Source organism: Bicyclus anynana, chromosome 10 (assembly GCF_947172395.1).
Source record: "Bicyclus anynana chromosome 10, ilBicAnyn1.1, whole genome shotgun sequence".
Taxonomy (NCBI): Eukaryota; Metazoa; Arthropoda; class Insecta; order Lepidoptera; family Nymphalidae; genus Bicyclus; species Bicyclus anynana.
In genome coordinates this window covers 7,361,957-7,384,353 of record NC_069092.1, presented here as the reverse complement: position 1 = coordinate 7,384,353, position 22,397 = coordinate 7,361,957, and the positions used below count along the sequence as shown (strand labels likewise).

Genomic DNA, 22,397 nt, shown 5'->3' with positions numbered 1-22,397 from the left:
ATTGATTGTCGCACTCTCGAATCGGTATTTTTCTGGTTTCATTGTTTGAAATTACGCAGCACTCAAAAATGAATAATCGCTATCGATTTTCGTAATATATTGTTGCGGCGACAGAATTTATAGGCTTTACCTTTCGATTAATTGTCCACAATTATGATGCTGGAGTTTAAAAATAATGGCTTTCTGTTAGCGTAGTTGAATGTTCCCTGTCTTATACATGTGTTTGTGGAGGTGACTAAAATGGCGTTTATTTTACAACGTATGATAAATTTCAGTGACAAAACTTGTGTTGTATAAATTTGTATTTAAGTCTAAATTTGTATTAGTTTGTATAATAGTCTCTACGTTTTGGATTACTATGGATTATCTTAGTATCATCATCTTCTCCTTATAATTATCACACTTAAGTGGGGTCGGAAAAATATGTCATATGGATTATATTAGTATATTTAATGAAAAGTACTTGGCCTATGTTCTGCTCCAAGGTCCACTTTATCTCAATACCAAATATCACCCTAATCGGTTTAGTGGGAAGTAAATCGTTAAAGGTAACAGCAATATAGACTTACTTTCCTATTTATAATATTTTATTATTTTTAGATAGTGTGGATAACTACTAGTTTATAATTTGTAATAATTGATTATATTACTTTGTAAATATTATTATTAATAATTATCTAAATTGTAAATCAAAGTATGTACGAATAGTTATTCCAACAGAGCAAAATGTTCGCACCTGATCCTAATAACAAAGGCACATCATGTGACACCGAGTCACGTAAATTGGCTAAGATATATACTAATCCTGAGATAAAGCAGTAAGCCCATGTCGTATTGTTTGATACGTATGTAAACACCTTTTTCCTCGTTTTGTTCACACGAATTTTTAGCAATTTTAGTTTGAAAACTAACATGGGAAAGAGTGCTTATTATGCTCTTTTATCTTTAAGTCAGGTATTACCTATATCCTACTAATATTATAAACGCCAAAGTTTGTATAAATGTTTGTTACTCTTTAACGCCGCAAGTCGCAACTACTAAATCGATTTGGCTGAAATTTGGAATGGAAATAGATTTTACTCTGGATTAACACATAGGCTACTTTCATCCCGAAAAAATCCATGATTTCCGAGGAATTTGTGAGAAACTCAATTTCTCGCAGACAAAGTCGCGGACGTCCGCTAGTACAACTATATAAGATACCACGGGTATAAGATTAACTAAAGCATTTTATCTACATGTATGTTATTTGGTCGAGTAACATAAAAATATTGCAAGACGTTATTATTTCGGGTACCACGCAGACCGTGTGGCCTAATGGATAAGGCGTCGGACTTCGGATCCGAAGATTGCAGGTTCGAGTCCTGTCACGGTCGATTATTTAAATAGCTGAGCTAATTTAATCTTCATTTTTGGTTTACAATATGTTTTTATATTTTTTACTCGGTTTTACTTTTGAACTTCATATTATTAATAAAAAATACTTTTTGGTAATATTACGTAATAATATGATAATATTAAAATACCCTCCTAGTAGGTAGAGAGATTAGCCCGTATAAACAAATAAACACACTAACTTTTCCGATTTATAAATTTACCTGCTCTCAGAAGACCGCGATTTCACCCGTATTGGAAAATCATCGTGAGGAATCCTACATACCTGAGAAATTGTGTTTAGTCTGCCAATCCAACAGACATTAATTATTTGAATGTATTTTATTTTATTTATACAGCCTGCACTCTCATTTGATGCATTTTATCTCATTTCTCATTTTTTGCATTTTCCTAAACCCAAGGTTGCCTAGAAGAAATCGCTACTTAGCGATAAGGCCGCCTTTTGTATTCTACTTCTGTTCTATACTTTTTTATTTCTTGTTATTTATTTTTTCTTATATTGTGGTGTACAAATAAAGTATAAATAAATAAATCCGCGTTTGGCTAGCGTGGTAGACCAAGTAGGTCTTGGTCTACCACGCTAGCCCCCTCTAATTCTAAGAAGACACTCCTGCTCAACAGTGAGCCGAATATGGGTTGTTAATGATGATGAACCATGTCCAAAGATATATGTCACATACGATCATGTCGATGGCTTCGCCTAAACTGGTTATAATGATAATGTTGCAAAGCCTGGTGTTCGATGAACGTAATATGCGATTTGTATTCACGATCGTGTTGTTTATGGGCCATTTCTGCGTCCATTGGCTAAACAATTTACATTGAATCACCACTTTGGTGTAGATGGTTCTATTGAAACACAACTATATCTCTTTACACTACACATACTATAACCGTACACCATAATAAACAGTTAGTTTTGATAGATGACTGTCTGTTTGCTCTAAGGTTATGCATAAATTAAACGGCGCATGGTGCATAGGAATGAACTTTTCCTATAGTATGTATTATTTAATAAAAAAAAACATCGAATAAATAATAAAGATAACCCACCTATTTTAATAATACCAAAAAACGATATCATTCTATACTAATACTATAGTTACACCAGATGAAAAATATTAACTTTTTTTAGAAGGACTATATACAAGATGTCCTGTAATTAATGGATAAAACGCAGCAACTGCATTAAAAAATTTGATTCAAGGTAAAAAATTTTGAAAAATCCAAAAAATATATACTTAACTTGAAAAAAAATCTTTCAAAACTATTCAAATTAGTTTTAGATAATCAGCTGGTGTATCTACCAATATGCGTTTTATCCGTTAATTACGGGCCACCCTGATCTATGTGTTTGATATTTAATTTGTTTTGTTTATATATGTATGTTATAAGTATTTTTCTATGTTTAAATTTTTTTGGTAATTTAAATTTTATTTAATTTAAATCTATGATTAATTTTAGTTGTTTTGTTATCGTAATTATATCATGTTACTCGGATAAACTACACAACTTTAATATCTCCGAGGATATACAATAAATAAATAAATAAATGAAAAAAACAGATGACATTTTAAAATGCATTTATCCTTCAGGGTTTACCCACAGCTATATTTATGGAGCAATCTTTTTTAAATTAAAATTAAATTAAATTAATACAATTGATAACAAACAATAGCGATAGAGCTACTTGTAAAAACAATTCCCTCAAGAAAATGTTTTCACGTCCTAAAAGAAACGTCAAAGTTTGCTTGTTTAAAATTCATTTTAAGGTCCAGTTTTCTCTCAAGTCTCTCTCGATTTGTTCCATCTTGTATATAGTGTATATATTCATTGTATTCTAAAGTAAATCTAATTATTGCATTACGTTAACTTTAAACTTTCTAATTTAATTAAAACAATTGTTTTTTAGTTGCTTACCTCTATAGGAAATAACTTTTAGTATCACTTTATTGTGGTTCTGTTTGTCTAAAAAGACTATGTTTTTAGGAAAAACACGGAGATAATATTACAATGAGGTACAACAATCAATACAAAATACTAAGATTAGCAGTTCCTTGTGCCTGTTAAAAAAAAATCCAACTTCTACTTCAACGCATTCAAAATAATAACCGAAAATGCTGCATTTATGCTGCATTTTCGGTTATTATTATATCGTATATAAGGTAGTAGTAGAGCTCTGGGTGACAGAGCTTGAGACCGGTTAAGTTGGGTTAGGTTATATGTTGAAAGATGCCCGTTGTTTTTTATCGTGACTTTTACCAGTCAGTAATTAATGCCAGTTTTGACCGTGTTGATCACAGAAACTTTGTTGAATATAATATGACGTCAGGTCAACAAGATAAAGTCAATTATGTTCTCATGGAACCATCGCGGCTAAGCCAGGTTTCCTATGGGGCTGCTTCTTGAAGAACAAGCTTCTTTATAAAGTGACCGACCTTCCCCTTTTACTATGAAAATAAAATATAAATTCGATATATTCTTATACAAATGGCCACCGACCGTACTCGATGGAGGAGCATTGTATACCAAAAGATGACTAGGTCTCGGAATGGTGGTCACGATCCACGAGTAATGAAGGACCGACTGAGAGAGAGAAATTCGATACTAGAATTTTTTTTATTCGTTTTCTATGACTATTTGAAGGCACATTGGTAATAATTGTATGGCATGGATCGAATTCTAAGTAAAATCCTTATCGTTCGCCATCCAACACATAGGTAAAATGCAGACTAGGAATGATATAGCATAAAAGTATACTTTAGAATTAGATCATCGCATTAAAAAGAATTGAGTAAAGTGCTCTGACAAGAAACTTTTATTCTTTGATCGCGAAGAGAAACTTGTACATTTAGCAAAATGCGAATCACTCTCGAAAATCTTTTAAAAGCTAGTAGATTTATAATAAAGATATAAAAAAATAAGGGATTTGTTTTTTCAGGATAGCCTGGGGCAGTAAAGTAAGAGGGTTGCAGAGGTCGTGATTGAAAATCGTACGCCGACCTCTGTAGAAACTTGTAGTGACTAATTAATAATCTTAGTTAATTACCAGAGTGCGCTTAGCTAAAGATTTTATATTTTTAAATAAATATATATATTTATACACCTCTATGTAAGTGCAGTTAAAAGACTGTAAAGTCATCGGGATAACGTGACCCTGATCTGTATTCTACTAAAATTGGTATTACAAAACATCATGTGGAAATTTACTACATAAATGATAGTAGTTTGTATACCGATAAATAACGTAATTTGTGCGAAATTATTCCATAATTATTCCAAAATATAAAAATGCACATCGTTAAGTCGGTTGGTAAAATAAAACAATAGTTATATGTATATTAGAATAGGTATCCTTAATCTATTGTCTAGTTAAGTAAAGGCCCCGTACAATACCGACGTTCGATAATGTTTGCATTTTAAGCGATCCATCTTGCCGGCGTGCTTTACCGTTTTGATGTACGAGCATTGTTCTAGCTTGAATAAAAGCTTCATGAATTTTCTTGATCTTTACCTACCTGTCTTCATTATTAGGACTAATCAAAATTATATTAAGAGTGTGCAATATGTAATTTGGTGGTTACAAATGGTTCTGGATCTCAGATTCTGGAAAAGTTAAGAGCCTGATATTTGGGTAAATGATATTTCAAAGTATTAGCTTCGTTATGACTATACAAAATAAATATTTGTAAAACTTTTCTCGATAGTTTTTTTTTTGAAAAATACATGTTTTGTTCACATTTTGTTTTCAATCACAGGAAAAGCAAACTTATTTTCTTAAATTTTTGTTAGAACATTAGGTATATATCTTGAACTGGCCATTTTGTTTTTCGTTATGTTGTTTAATTTACTTGCAATTCGGTAAAAATGGTTTTGGCGCTCACGTCATAAAATTTGCGTCGCGCGTCAATCGCTCCGTGCTTTTCACTCATGTGAAAGTCATAATTCGGTGTCTCGTTTGCGCTTCGAATTTTATCCATATCGTACCGACACGCTGCGCGCTCTTAAGTTCACCTATTGTTATAAGTTCACAAGATGGACCGAGGACTTAAAGTGGGTTGCAGGAAGCCGTTGGATGCTGGTAGATCGAGTCCATAAAAGGCCTATGTAGAGCAGTGGACGACTATCGCCTGATATTGATGATGATGATGAATTTTGTCTACACTATCTACACTCATATTATAAAGAGATATTGATGATGACGAATTTTGTCTATACTACTTACACTATCGAACTAAAGTCACTGATATAGCTCAGCGAGTCGCGAAGCTGAAGTGGCAATGGGCAGGCCACATAGTTCGAAGAGCCGATGGGCGTTGAGTTGCCAAGGTGCTGGAATGGCGACCCCGCACCGGAAAGCGCAGTGTTGGTCGACCCCCCACTAGGTGGAACGAAGACATCAAGCGGGTTGCAGGGAGCCGCTGGATGCAGGTGGCTCAGTATCGTGATGTTTGGAAATCCCTAAAAGGCAGTCCTGCAGTTGACATCCATGATGATGATGATAATGATCTACACTCATATTAAAAACAGATATTGATGATGATGATGAATTTTGTCTATACTATTAGACACTATAACGTCGAAGACTTAATTAGACCAATTTAATTTTGTCATTACAAAGTCACAGTTTGATTTAGGCTATAAAACTATTGCGACAATAATTTGAAAAAGTTTGCGACAGCCTTAGCTGATCACAAATTGAAACGAATATTTAAGAATTTGTTATAACTAAAGCCTCAATTAATAATTAAACAGAATAAAGGGTGGGCTGAAATAATAAAGAAACAATTCTATTATATACCAAATAGAAAGGAGAATCGTATTAAATAATTTTATTCATCTTTCAATTGGAAACTCGATCGTGTGTACCGCACGGACCTCTTGGCATGCAAAGCCTTCAACAGTTTCAATTGAATTGTAAATGTCATGTCTGAAACTGGTTACTGTTAAAGTACGTAAAAATCTTTATTACAAATAAATAATTAGCTATACAGGGTGTCCCGGAATTAATTGATATAACGCAAATGATGCTCCACCAAACTATTACCAACATTATCGTGGCGCGGAGCATAGACAATATATAGTATAGATAATATGCTCCGCACCACGAAAAAGTCCCGTAGACGCGGCGCTAATGTCATAATGGCGCTCATTGTCATTTGGTAATGGCGGTCTTATTGTCATTTGTGTAAGGCGCTGTCAATTTTAGTTCAGCTTTTAGCCGTGGAACTTCTTTCGTGGCGCGGAGGCTAAAACTAATTTGAATAGATTTGGAAAACTAGGGTTACCAAGTTATGTTTTTTTTCGGATTTATCAAAAATTTCTATATTGAATAAGTTTTTAAATGCTGTAATTAAGATTTTTAAGATCTGGTTTTTGTTCAATTTACCAGCAATTTTGTAACTACAAAGAGTAGACACAAGCTTTATATCAATTTACAACCAAGTTTTTAAAATGATGGTATACTTCAGTTTCATAATATTTTTTGCTGGATATTTTTTTAATCGGGTTATCTACAAAAAATAAAAATTATTGTTGCACTCAAAGCTACAATACAAATAAAACATTATTTATATAAAATAGTATATTGGTAATTTAATCCGTAATATTTAACTAAGATCATATATTTAAAATCTTAATTACAACAGCTACATCATTGAAAATAAGGGTTCCGTTTTTGTACTACGTACGTCCGGCACTCTAAAAACTGATTCAAGATAGAAACATTTAAAAAATCCGAAAAAAAACCATAACATTGTCACCCTAGGTATTTTTCCAAAACTATTCATATCAGTCTGGGATAATACTCGTAATTAGGTGGTGTATCTACTATTTGCGTTTCATCCAATAATTACGTTTCATACAAAAATATAAGAGGCTGTCCTGTTTATACAAAAATTAAAATCTGTTAGTTAAGGAGATAAAGACTCAATAATGGAAAATGTAAATAGTAAAGATTAAATAATTACTAAACGTCTTCAAATATTAAAAGCTATAGACTAGAATAAACTCTAAGAAGCAGAAAAATCAACCAAAATCTCAAAACTACCGACATAGATATTTATGTACAAGATGTGTGGAATAGTCACTTTTTACACTTTTTACACTTTTTAGAATTACATCATTAGTAACCATTTTGTAAGGACCTTTAAAGAAGTCCAGCGTCACCGACCTTACGTTAGGACTCTCTCAGCTAATATGATGCGATGACATGTTACATTGAATTTAAAATCAAACACAAAGCCACATTTCATTCTTTGGTGTAAGTGAGAATGCGGTCAAGTATAAACAATAACAAAAATATATTATTTCCGTTATTGCATTTTTACCGCAAAATTCAAACCAGAGTTTCAGACATGAAATTTTCAATTCAATAGGAATTGCTCAAGGCTTTGCACGGCAATACGTCCGTATGCGTCACACACGATCGACTTCACAATTGAATGATGAATGAAATCGTGCAATATAATCGGACTTTCTATTTAATTCAAAGTAGAACCATTTGCCTTATTTAAATTTATTCCTGTATTAGATTCAAATTTAAAATAGCATGCCTATATGTAACTACGCCCTGGCAAAAGGATCACATATTGTTATCATTATCAAATCTTTACTTAACTATCGGACGCCCGTGACTTCGTCTACGTGAAATTTACCCTGCCCTACCTACCCCGTGCCTGTATGTTGCGCAATAACGTCTTACTTATTCTTACTTACTGATTCTTAATTACTATCTTCCAGTTCGATTGCAATCGGTTCAGTAGTTCCAGATATTAGCTCGGACAAACAAACAGATAGACAGACAGGTAACATTTAAAAAAACGTTAATAATTTATAACAGTTACTATGAAATCACAGACAGACATTTTTTTGTACTTATTTATTTGTATGAAAATATTTTTATACTATCTTAATTTAAAGATGCGAAAGATCATCACGAAAACAACTTGATGTATAAAGATGAAAAGATATGGTCCAAAATTGTATGGAGCCCAGGATCAGTCATTGTACCCTGGCGGAAATAAAAGAAAATAAAAATATTAACTATTTTTGATTATACAAATCTACGAATTCACTTTAATTATTTCGAAATAATATTTATTTTCTCCCAAGAAATGCAACACTATTATGGGTAACAATGGTGGATTGATGACATTTTCAACGCAATAGTCGTTTTGACGTTTGCTGTCAAATGTCATGTCATAGTTACTTTAAGGGCGCCATCTTGATATAACTCAAAAACTTGGGTTTTAATTTTATTAATTTCTGTTTATTTAGTTACATTTATTCACTTATTTAGATTTTAACAAATACCCTGTATTTTTGGTACAAGAGTGGACCTGAAATGGACCAGACTCCTTTGGCAGGGAGGTGGTTTATAGTTGGTAGACGTCCGCTTAGAACCGATTTTGCGAGAGGGCCGGATTAAGGCGGACGAAATTGCGCTCGTCTGATTGTATAGCTTGGCCTGAAACTCACGAGTACTTTATATTGATATGAATTTCGGACAATTACGATCAGTGGATCAGATATTTCCTTAATGAGCTGAAGGTAGCAAGCATTATTGTCGTAATTAATATACCCCAGATCCCCAGATAATACGCTTCCCCGTATCCACACTATAAGTACCGTTGAACTAATTAGCAATGAATACAGACGTTGTTATACAGAAGACTTTCAATTAATACTATTGCGTACTACAGGGCGACCGCGAGTTCGTTTGCATGAATCTATAATGTAAGTAAGTATTTTTATAAATAAAATGTATTTATAAATTTTTTTATAACGTAAATTACAGGAAAGTAATCTAACCAATAACTAACATGAAACCCGTTTTCAAAATTATTCTAAAAGTTAAAACGGAAATAGAAATGAGTTTTTTGGTTTTTTGTAACTCAATGTACAAAAAAGCACCCGTTTATCATGATTTGAAATTCGTTTGTATTAAATTTGTTTCTTTTTGCGTGCATATACGCTATACAAAATAAAATGTATTTTTATATTTTTCTTTTACAATGTAATCCAAACAATATCAATATACAACATAAAACTCTAAAAGAAAAAAACAGGAATACAAGTGAATTTTTTGGTTTTTTGGAAGTCAATGTACAAAAAAGTAGTTATCATGACTTGAAATTCGTTCGCATTTGTTTCTCTTTGCTTATAATAAAATATAGTAAATATTATTTTAACATCTGCTTTTGGTAACAAAATGCTAAGTCATAGACCTATAGATTTAAATTTTAAATCTGATTTCATAGACGATGACTTTTGCATACATTTTTCCGATAATAATTCCTTCTGAAGCATTATATTTTTGTATACATTCACATCAAAAAATTGCGATATAAACGTAAACATTTTTAATACAACAAAAGGACAAAGTTACTTTGGTATTATGTACACAATATGGATTTTTAAAATCATAAAATTAATCCGTCAAAAACACAATGGGCATGAATTCACAGGAATGCTGGGGGCTTTATTTTTCGAGGTTTACCAATCATTCGTTTCGTATGGAACTGATAGATCACAACTGGCAGTATAGTGTTATGGAAAAAAGAGAAATCGAAACTGAGTGGTGCAGCCGATCCGAATTGTGTATGTACCTCGCTTCGTTTTACAATGCTCTCTGCCTAGCCACGTTCGTATGGATATCTAAGGGCATTCATTACTTGATGTGTGAACATGCTATATTTTAACCCCACTGCGTCAGAAGGAGGGTAATGTTTTTCGATGTATGTGTGAATGTTTGTATGTGTGTATGTGTGTAAACACAGCCCAAACGGCTGGACGGATTTTGACATATGAGGTGTCATTGAGTTTGTTAGAATTATGGTAGAAACATAGGTTATATAATTTTTTATTAAAATATTTTTTTATTCAAACGGTTGGTAACTAGCAACAACCAATTCCTAGCACCAGACCAGATTTGATTCAATTTAGAATAGAATAAGACTTAGAATTTACTTACAATGCGTAGAGGTAACAAATTTTTATCGATATAAAATACCCAAATCTGCTGTTTCTTGGTTCTGGGTACAAAACGAAATTTTTAATCAATGGAATAAAAATGACACAGCCGTTTATATCTTTTGTGTCCTCAGATAACTAAACAAAAACAATAAAAAAATAACAATAATCAAAAATATTTTAGGTCTGTCCTACAAGATAAGGGTCATAACTATTAAAGTCCTTGCTATGTCAGCATCATCATCATATCAGACGATGAACGTCCATTGCAGGACATATGCCTTTTGTAGGGATTCGCTTGATGTCGTCAATACACCTGGGGTCGCCTTTTCAGCACCTTGGGACCCCAACGTCCATCAACTTTGAGCTATGTGCCCCACCCATGTCATGTCAGCACACTATAATCTAAACGCTCTACCTAATAGAGCAAGAGACAAATACATTTATAAGAAAAATATAATTAACTAACGGATGCCCGCGACTTCGTCCGTGCGAAACTTGATGCAAACTTTCAACTACCTCTACATACCCCTACTCCTACCCTACAACTACCCCTACCCCTACCCTCACAAGAACCTTCTTCTGACAATAACAAACTCATAAAACAAAAATACTAAAATCAGTCCAGCCGTTCACGCATGATGGCCAAGGGATTTCGGGGAACGGATTCATTTTTATCTAAATAGATAAACACCCAGATATACCTAGTAATAACAGCACTGCATATCCGTTGCTAAATTAGGTGACCAACGCACGCTCTGCCTAGCAACTACGTAAAGAGCAAAGTGATAGGGTCGCATATACGTGCTCGGATTGCTAATACTGAATACATTTCATATTTTTTTGATATTCAGATTGAACAAGTATCGAAAAAAATAATTCCCAGATAATTTCGCAATATAGAAAGCTTTAGGATTTACTTTAAAAATAACTGATAAAATCGGATCATTGGCTATTGTTAACGAAAAACTGAAATGATTCTTTTAGTGCTTATAGCCAATCGATGCCTATCAAATCTTACTTGGGGAATTCCAATTATTTTTTGTTTTCATTCATTCGCCGATATTTTCGAATCCTCTTTTCGTGGTTAATATATTATAATGGTTTTCTTTTCTATATCCTTGACATTATGACAATAGGCTAGTTGACACTTTTAAATGGTCTTAAACAGTTCATTAGCGTTCTACTAGACTAAAAAAAGTCATATGTTTTTGAGACGTGATTACATTACATGAAAATTTTAATTTTTAAATATTTTTTTGATAACATGAGCCAAAACGCGTGTCGCCCATGACAGTCTACATTTCAACTATTTTATGACGTCACTACAATAAATCCCTTACAAATGGAGCATTCGACAAAAATATTAGCTAACAATTAGTTCGACGTTTAGCACATCAAGGTGCTAGTGACGTCACAAAATGGACGACAGCGTTTTTGTGGTTTGAAAATTTTTAAAAAATATGTGATATTTAAATTAAGTTTTAAGAGAAATCGATATATTTCAGACCCTTTTTCCATGTCTTGACGAAATAATTATTTTTTATAATAAATTTGATACGTATGAGTCAACTACCCTGTTTGTTGTCACAGAAAGGGTGTACAAGCTTACCAATAAACAAACTCACTTTCACGCAATATAGTATATACGTATGATTTATTAGGAATAGGATGATTGCTTAGTTAATTACGTTTTCATTGGTGTATAATTGCATGTAAATAAATATGTTGTAAGCAATTAACCAGCTAAACCATACAAATTCTCTATTAACGCATTATTATGTTTACAGTATTTTGTTACTCAAACCTTGTTCTAATTAATCGTGTTTATGGATGGAAAGTTAAATGTTTACCTATTTAGTTCAATTTAATACAAATCTTTGTATGTATGTATATCTAGTGTTAATGGGACTGCCTTCTTTATCAAATAATATTTTTACTAACACTTTTAAATAAAAAGAAATATCTCTGAGAAAAAAGCATTAGTCTCTTAAATGCTATTTGAAGCATTATTTATTGAGATATTGGCGAATTATTAAGCATAATACATACTTATAAGTACGATCGCACCATAACCTCCTTTTTTTGAAGTTGGTTAAAAGAATAAACAAAATCATTGTATTCTGTGATTAAACTAATGTCAGTATCATCCTCATTCGTATTATAAATGTGAAAGTCTGTCTTATAGGTACAGTTTCACAGCTAAACCTTTGGTATAGTGATAATTCTTTTATTTTTTATTTATTGTTTTTTAATTTCCTTGAAAAAAATAGTACAATCATTTTATCCTAGTAGGCGCTTGTCGGCGCTGGACACTGAACATTCCTCATAAAAATGTAATATATCATAAACCTATAATAGTTAACTCTAATATATAACTAGAAATTTTAATAATGAAAATGGGACGTTGGAGCAGGACATAGATTAAATTTTATCAAAAAAATCCATGGATTGTAGAATTTGTAAAAAAGAAAATTTTACACGACTAAAATAATAGGCGTCCGCTAGAATTTTGTATAAAATAGGTAAAGATTATGCACTACCTTAGTATGCTCCTACGTTCTCAATAGTAACCACCAGAATAGATACGGGTTCGAATAAATTTTAAAATTTATTAACATAATATTTCTTCCAAGTGAAGGTAAAACACTTTAAAAATATCCATTTACATTTCTTTTTCTGTTGTAGTCGGTGGGGAATTGAATGTTCTCAGGTAAGTGATTGATGTCTTTATCTCGGAATTTTCAAAGCGAACATAGAATTTCGATTCGAGCGCATTGTAGCGTTTACGAAATATGGCGTGTCATTTCGTAATTCCTATATCGCATTATGACGGTATTGCCTTTTTCCCGTGGGCTTATTCGTATTTAATATGTTATAAGCAGTTTTTAAAGTCTGAATTAGGTACATTTTCAAGTTAATATTGAAAGAAAATGAGATTTGTATGTCCATGATATAATAATTCCACAAAACGATTAAAAAAAGGAAATTGAAATTATTGTTTAGAAGTAACTGGTTTTATTACCACAGTATATTAAATATACTACAATAAGTTAATATTTTATAATCAAATGCACTTATTGCATAATTAATCAGATAACTAATAAACCGAGTATCTACTCCATCCATTGATCCATACTTATAAATGCAAAAGTTGTTCGTTTATAACGCTTTCTCGACAGAACCACTGAACTTATTTTAAAATTTCTTTTACCAATAAAAAGCTGCACTATCAGCGATTACTATAAGCTATATTATATACCAGTAATAAAACGCAAACGGGGAACACGTGGGTGAAACCGCGAGGCGTCTGCTAGTATATAATAACGGCTCATACGTCTTTAAGTGCTCCATCTAACACCTGCTGGCTATCAACCTATTAAAATAAACATCAAATCAATTAACAAAATTTCATTTACTTACTGTGTGATATCCACCAGTAAGCACCGAATGACATTTTACATAGAATCTCAATTTCGTATATATGTCAACTAGCATACGTCAAAGATAGTGAATAAGCCTGCTGATAACTACTACTCGTTATTTACTCGTTGACGCTACTAACGAGATAATAACGAGTATTATCAAATAAAATTCATAATATTGTTTAATAATTACGTTTTTAAGTTCACTATGCAAGAGCATAAAGATTTTTTATAGTAGGTACTCACTATAAAAACCTTTACTTTCATGACAAAAAAATCTCAGATTATTACAGCAACATACGCGAATATACTTTCATCAAGTCTACAAGTTTTATCGCTATTCATCAACTATAAGAGAAAAGACGTGACTTGATTATTAGGTTGGCTTTTTGTCAGGAACCAAGTGTTTCTATTCTGCGAACTCACAAAGGTGGACATTTTTTTCTTCTCACACTTATATTTAGTACCAAATAATATTATTGGTACGAAACTTAGCTGACTTTTTGACTAACAACGAAGACCCAGGTATGCACACAAGTGATAATTTCGCTGGTTAATATGTCATTAGAGATGTGCTAAAATAGAAATAAGCCACCCAAAGAGAACCTTAAGTTAGTCGATGGACATCCTCGTTATCATTATTGTCCAATACTGTGTTATCAATAGGACCTCCCAAGCGAAGGCAGGTATGTGAAAACACTCTCCCACTGCTTACTTTTAACTTTTACTATGAAATTACCCGAAGGAGCCGATGGGCGTTGGAGTCTCAAGGTGCTGGAATGGCGACCCCGCACCAAAAAGCCACCCAAAGAGAAACTTAAGTTAGTCGATGGACATCCTCGTTATCATTATTGTCCAATACTGTGTTACCAATAGGACCTCCCAAGCCAAGGCAGGTATGTGAAAACACTCTTCCACTGCTTACTTTTAACTTTTACTATGAAATTACCCTAAGGAGCCGATGGGCGTTGGAGTCTCAAGGTGCTGGAATGGCGACCCCGCACCAAAAAGCACAGTGTTTGCACCCCCACCAGGTGGACTGACGACATCAAGCGAGTCGCAGGGATTCGCTGGATGCAGGCGTCTCAGGATCGTGGTATTTAGAAGTCCCTACAAAGGGCCTAAGTCCTGCAGTGGACGTCCATCGGCTGATATGATGATATGATGAACCAAAGGAAGCCACTGGCTACTCTACATTATGTCTATCTCTCTTAGCATAGTCAGTCATTCACTACAAATAACTGATGTTCATTTCAATATGACAAATATATATTTTCAATTTAGAAACGCCATCGTTAAATCAATATATAAAAAATTCAACTGAATCAGTTAGGTGATACAGGAACGCAGAAGGCATGAACAAAATTCAAGCTTTAAATCTATTTTATTTATAAAAAAAAGTCAAACATCAATCCTACTGCATCGCTGCGCCAAATATCGTTTCTTTTTTGCACAAAACATACGTCACCGGATGCGATCTATCAACTAGGATGGGTCAAGGGAAGAATAGGTAAGCCACAAAAACATTTCCCTGTAGCATTCCCACGAGTTTCCATCCGTATCGAATCTAGTCAGATTTTTCCACGTTTGCACGTCCTTTGTTTTAAAAGAAATTGGGAAAAGGTGTCCTTTGTATTATACTTGCTATATACAGAGGTTTTCAGAAGTACTCGTATCACAAATCACATTTGCCTACCTATACACGCAATAACACAATTACACGGCACTATATATTACACAGGTATAATATATAGAGCCGTGATAGCCTAGTGGATATGACTTCTGCCTCCGATTCCGGAGGGTGTGGGTTCGAATCCGGTCCGGGGCATGCACTTTTCAGTTGTGTGCATTTAAAAAAAATAATAATTATCACGTGTCTCAAACGGTGAAGGAGCATCGTGAGGAAACCTGCAAACAAGAGAATTTTCTTAATTCTCGGCGAGTGTGAAGTCTGCCAATCCGCATTGGACCAGCGTGGTGGACTATTGGCCAAACCCCCCTCATTCTCAGAGAACACTCGAGCTCAGCAGTGAGCCGAATATGGGTTGATAATGATGATGATGATAATATATAGAACCTTATTTTTGAAGACGGTGTTTTTTTTTCAATGTAGTACAAAAACGTATTTCTATCAATTAATGAACGAATGCGATTTATCACCAAGAAGTTTTCAATACCAAACAAAAGAATGCAATAAAATAAATACTTTTTTGTATTTTCACAAAAGATGACTTGATGGATTCGTTCTTCTCGCTATATTGTATTTAAGTTACCAAAAAGCCATTACCGTGGGGTAGCACAGTATTGTGGAAATACATTTTCATACAACAACAATTCCGTTTTATTTCAAAAGAAAAACGTTCCAATAAAACCCATATTACGACGCCGTTTTACGAACGAAAATTTGAAGAGACTAAAGGAAACAACAGTTGCTTTTTGCTGCTATATATATTTAAAAATATATGAAAATGTCAATATCATCATAAACAGCAGATGGACGTCCACTGCTGGTCGTAGGCCTCCAAACAAAACGGTCTCGAGCCACCAGCATCCAGCGACTCTGTGCTTGACGTACTCGGTCAATATACACTGCGCCTTGCAAGGTCCAGCACCTAGTGGTACCCAACGTCCATCGGCGTTCACTACGTGGCCTGCCCACCTCAACTTCATGACATGCTGAGCCATGTCAGTGACTTTTTTCTTCTGCGGATCTCCTCATTTCTTTCACGAAATTCCCGATTCGATCACGCAGAGAAACTCTAAGCATAACTCGCTCCATCGTCCACTGACTGACTTTGAGCCTTCTATTGGTGCGACCAAGTCTCAGATCAGTAGTTTGTTACTAGAAACACGCACTGTTCGAAGACTTTCATCTTCAGGTACTGAGGAATTTTGGACGTATGAAAATATACTATAAGTTATTTCCCAGTCTAAAACTGGTGGCCATTATTATTTTTTTTTTAAGAATTACACAATATATTAGATTTAAATTTGTAATAAATAAAATAAATATATCATACACACCATCTAATTGTTCACCCAGAGGCAAGGTACCCAATACACTAGCGCTATTATCCCTCTGGATAGCAAGGCTTAACCTTTGGGCCAAATGAGCACCAGCTCTTGGGTCACCTGACGCATGGACCACTTTGTCAGACATAGCATTGAAAAAAATTTTAGTATCTGTTGACCATGGGCCTAAAGTATCAAAGGCAAGCGCCGCAAATACATTATTAATTAATTAAATTGTAACATCGGTATTTATTTCGGCTAATTGAATTACTTAATCCTCCAAGATAACAGACAATAAATAAATAACAGTAACATTATTTACGCATCAAAATTATTCATCAATATCCAAGGCCTCAATTTAACAAAGGCTGGGCGAGAACGCGAGATAATTTATCAAAACTTTATTGAAGTTGAAACAATACATCAAGGCGCTAAAACATCGTAATAGCCTTAAGATTGATCGTTCAAACTGCAAACATAATCGGACGAAGGCATTGTGTACGGCCGCCTCTCGCCGCTACGCCTGAAACCAAACAAAAAGGTTAAAAATACTGATCTATTTGTTAAAAATTCGCCTTGCAAGTACATGACAAAGCGAATTTTCCGTAAAATAATTTAGATACATTTAACAATACGGTTTTCTTTGTAACCTATTGTAAGAAGTTATTTTGAAAGATTTTCTTTTTTTGAATAATTTAAGCGAAAAGTTTTCTGTGTCTGTGAAAGAATTTAACAATAATACCACTCAGTCCACATTTAAATTTTACAATAATTAACAAACAAAAAGATTGTGTGTAAGTTACCCACTTCATCACACACATTCACACATCTTTGGCCATACTTACCAGTTTGTTAGTTACTTATTAACGCCGCAACTGCTTAAACGATATGATTGAAATTGGAAAGGGAGATACATAATACCCTTGATACATTTGTTAATTTATTCTGGAAAAATAGGGCATAATTTATAAAAATGAAATTTTCCTTCAAAGTGATCAGAAGGTAGCACATATGATGTTATTTTTCGCTTTTTAGTTTTGTGATTTTGAATTTTTTTTTTTGTTAAAAAGATTTCTGTGCGGTGCGGGTACGCCATTCTAGCACCTTGAGACCCTAACGCCCATCGGCTCTTCAAACTATGTGGCCTGCCCATTGCCACTTCAGCTTTGCGACTCGCTGAGCTATGTCAGTGACTTTGGTTCGTCTGCGGATCTCTTCATAGCGCCACAGTACGCTAAATTTCATTATTTTCATTTTAACACAGAATTACTGAACCAATTTTTATCAAAATTAAATGGGACCAATCTAGAACATTTTCAAAACAAAAAGAGATTTTTTAAAATCGGTTAAGAAATGAAGAAGTTATGAGGTAACAAACACTAAAAAAAACAAACGCGGCGAACGGAGAACCTCCTCCTTTTTTTTTGAAGTCGGATAAAAAACAGAACTAAATAGAGTTGTTGGCATCTGCTAGTTCACAATATTAGTAAGAGCGTATGTTCGATGGTGTCATAAGATTGGCACGTCCTTATTCTATGGCAACTTTACAAGATATTCGATTAAACGACGTGGAGGTATAGTCTCATGGGTGTCTTTAGGTACGTGACTTCAGGAGGTAACAAAAGAAAGAGTAAAGAGACTGATCTCTACATACCTGTCGGTAATGTCGGTCACAATGCTACTTGATGTACTAAACGTCAAACTAATTGTTAACTAATATTTTTGTCAAACGCTCCACTTGTAAGGGATTTGTTATAGTGACGTCATGAAACAGTTGAAATATAGATCATCATATTTCAACTGGCAATGGGCAATGTGACAATGGGCGGGGCACATAGTTCGAAGAGCCGATGGACGTTGCTGGAATGGCGACCCCGCACTTGTAAGCGCAGTGTTGGTTGGTGGACTGACAACATCAAGCGAGTCGCAGGGATTCGCTGGATGCAGGTGGCTCAGTATCGTGATGTTTGGAAGTCCCTACAAAAGGCCTATGTCCTGCTGTGGACGTCCATCGGCTGATATGATGATATTTCAACTGTTTCACCGACAGGCGTTTTGGCTCGTATTGTCAAAAGCATTAAAAATTTAAATTTCATGTAATCACGTTTAAAAATTATTTATAATGTTTATTTCTGATGAAAAAAAGAAACATTGAATTTATAATAAATGCGAAAGCAATTTTTTTCGTTACGCTTACAGTAACAGTAACAGTAACTTATAATGCTATACATTTTATCCCTTTATTCCCATAGGAACCGTGAGAAACAGCGAGAACTTCGCTAGCATATTTTTAGTATTAGGTAAGTTACATGTTAAATAGTCAGTTTCTTAGAATTATATTTTTTTTAAAATAGTAAATGCTGTGGTTAAAATTGCTCCATCAAATAACAAACATAGTCTGCAAAACGAGGGTCTGCTATTTGTACAAAGTTCCTCAAGAAAACATATAGAGGAGAAGGTGTGAGCGTCTGCTTTCTGGCTTAATCTCCGACGATTTGCAAAGACGGGAAAAGGGTTCCCAAAGCTTAGTCGAGGCGGATCCCTTTTATAAGGAAACCGTTTTTACGCTTATCGTCTTTCAGCCCTATTTATTTGGCAATGTACAATAATATTAACGAATACATTCATATGAAGATACTTTATTCTACAAGATAGGATTTTCTTTATCGGGTTAACTGACCTGTAAATAAAATACTTTATAGAACAAAGTTTGGGTACTAGCAACGTAAAAAAATAAAAACATTTTTTCAAAGGCCGGTAAAATTACTTTACATGAACTTGTACTCTTGTGAGTAGCGCCACTATCCATTAAAATCAAAATCGCGTCCAATCAGAAAATTGTTTACAAAAAAATATCAAAATCGAACTACTCAATACCAAGTTACAAGTGTTCATACATAAAAAATATATAATATATATACGTCGAATTGTTAACCTTCTCCTTTTTTTTGAAATTGGTTAAAAAGCAGTCAAAATCGAACAATAAATCGTATACAAAGTTAAAGAAAACCAACTTTTTACACTTGTAATTAGGAAGCAAAATTAGTAGGTAAGTATACAAATTGCTAAAACGAATTTCTTTACTGAAAAAGTTCGTTACAAACTTTTTATATTTGAATATTGATTTGCTTTCAGAGAATGATTCGCATTTTTCATACCTAAATGTACAAGTTTCCTCCCGCGATCACGAAATAAAAGTTTTGTCAGAGCACTTTACCTAATACTTTTTAATGCAATAAATCTAAGGCTACTTTTATTTTTAAGGGATAACGTTTTAAAAAGGTGCTCGTTTTCGACGCCATTCTAACAAATTAATAATCCGTAAATAGTTTTAACAAAATTAAAAAATAAAATACTATTGAATTTATTGATAATGTTGTAGTCTTTTAAATTAATAACAACATCGCTTAAATAAACACAACTACCATAAATAGTAGCTTAATTTGTCTTTTTTATGTATATAAAACTAAAACACAATAACAAAGAAAATTATCTCTGAATATGTTTTCTATAATATCAACATTATAAAGCTGAAAAGTTTGTTTGTTTGCTTGAACGCGCTAATCTCAGGAACTATTGGTCTGATTTAAAAAATTCTTATAGTGTTAGATAGCCCATTTATCGAGGAAGGTTATAGGCTATATATAATCCCCGTATTCCTACGGTAACGGAAACCACGCGGTTCAAACCGCGCGGCGTCAGCCAGTTAAATTATAATTTGGAATCTAGGTCGCTTTTCTTTTATTTGCTTTGTTTTTATTCATATTAGGAATTTTAAGAATTTGTCATGAGGCTTTAATAGTACAAATTCTTTACCTAAACTTACTGTCATCATCGTCTCACCAACTGATGGACATCAGGGAGTCTAGCAGCACTAGGTTTTTTCGTGTAGCGTAGCTATTTCAGCACATTACCCCGTCTAGTGCGTCGGCTCTTCGAACTAACCTTTGCGACTCATTGAACTTTGTCTATGGTTCTTGATAAACTATGGTCCTTCTGTGGATCTCCTCACGCAGATTTGATCACACAGAGATACTCCAAGCATAGATCGGTCAAGCGTCTGCTGACTGAATAACTCTGAGCTGTCTTATGAGGAACCCAGTTGTCGATCAAGACTCGTCTTCATATTTCGTCATGAATGATCTAAGCATACAGTACAACAACATAAAAATAATGACATTTCAGTCTCCAAAGTAAGAGTTCAATAGAAATGATGCCTGTGACATATTAATGACACGGCTGCCTCAGTCTAAGTTCATTATTCACTTATCAGATGACAAAGAAAGAGAATATTCCTTTTGTTGATGAAATGAGCGAAGATTCAGCTATGTTTGGAATACAAGTTCAGTAGGCCCGTCACGTCGTCACCCTATCGCGACCTTCATACACTGCCCAGCAATATCTGCACATTTCCGACGTTATCGACCTGAGGACACGTTTTTATGTGAACAAATTTAATCTGAGCACATTGAAGGATCAGTCTCAAGAGTGCCCTGCGCGCACGTTTGCTTGCGACGTGAGCATGGACTTGCCCATTTTTGCAGAACCTTTATTAAAGTGTCCGATAAAAACTTTACCTTGTAACTGCTTTGAAAACACGTGTTCATGCCTTATGGTATTGATATAGTATAGTAGGTAGGTACCTAGAAAGAAAGAAAGAAAGAAAGAAAATAAGTTTATTCACTTTTTAGTGTCACAAACAGTACATCCTATCTTAGATATTACATGACTGTCTGTGACACCAAACAGAAAGGGTTTACAGCTCAGCATTAGCCGTTCATCGCAGGAAAGCAATGCGCAGCGCTGATTTTCAGCTGAGACCCGGGTGACGTCACAGTCAGTTATAATTATAAACTAAACATCTAATCAAAATACTTTAAATACATCCAAAATAAAAATTCATACAATAAGACACAAAATTAAAAAAAAAAAAAAAAAAAACCAAAAACAAAAAACCTTGATAAGAGCGTATAAATAAAATGATAATAACATAAAGATAAATGCCAACATACAATAATTAATATTACATATATATATACATATAATATATATAAATAGAAATATGAATACTTATACCAATTAATAGACTGTACCTAAATGTGTTATTTGCATCTAAAGTTCCCATTAAATAATTGATGCCTCCACTGCATAATCTTCTAACTCTTTTTGTCTATATAACATGAACTTCTTCAATTTCTGAGAGAAGCTAAATTTGGATTGAGAGTCGCGAATAGGTGGCGGAATGTTGTTCCAGCATCGAGTGGCGGCATATTTAAAACTGCCCCTAAAAGCCGCAGAACAATGTCGCGGGAACATAAGAGGCTTTTTTGCGCACCTATACTGTTCTTTACAATCGCATACCCTCACTAGCTTCTCAAAAAGATATGATGGCCTACAATCCTTGAAAAGACCAAATAATAAGGAAGCAAGATGTAGCTTTCTCCTGGAACACATCTTTAGCGAACCATGTTGGTTTAAAAATGGAGAAACATGTGTTCTAGGGGGAATTGAAAAACAGTAACGTGCACACGCATTTTGTACCCGCTGAATGAGCTTGCTCGTTCGGACTAATAACCGAGGCCCATAAACCAC

At 33.9% G+C, this 22,397-nt stretch overlaps 1 non-coding gene across 1 annotated transcript; it reads left to right on the top strand.

Annotated features, from left to right (window-relative positions):
- The first annotated feature begins 1,303 nt into the window (after positions 1 to 1,303).
- On the top strand, positions 1,304 to 1,376 carry Trnar-ucg (transfer RNA arginine (anticodon UCG)). Its single transcript has one exon. It is a non-coding gene; the product is annotated as a tRNA-Arg (tRNA).
- The last annotated feature ends 21,021 nt before the right edge of the window (positions 1,377 to 22,397 follow it).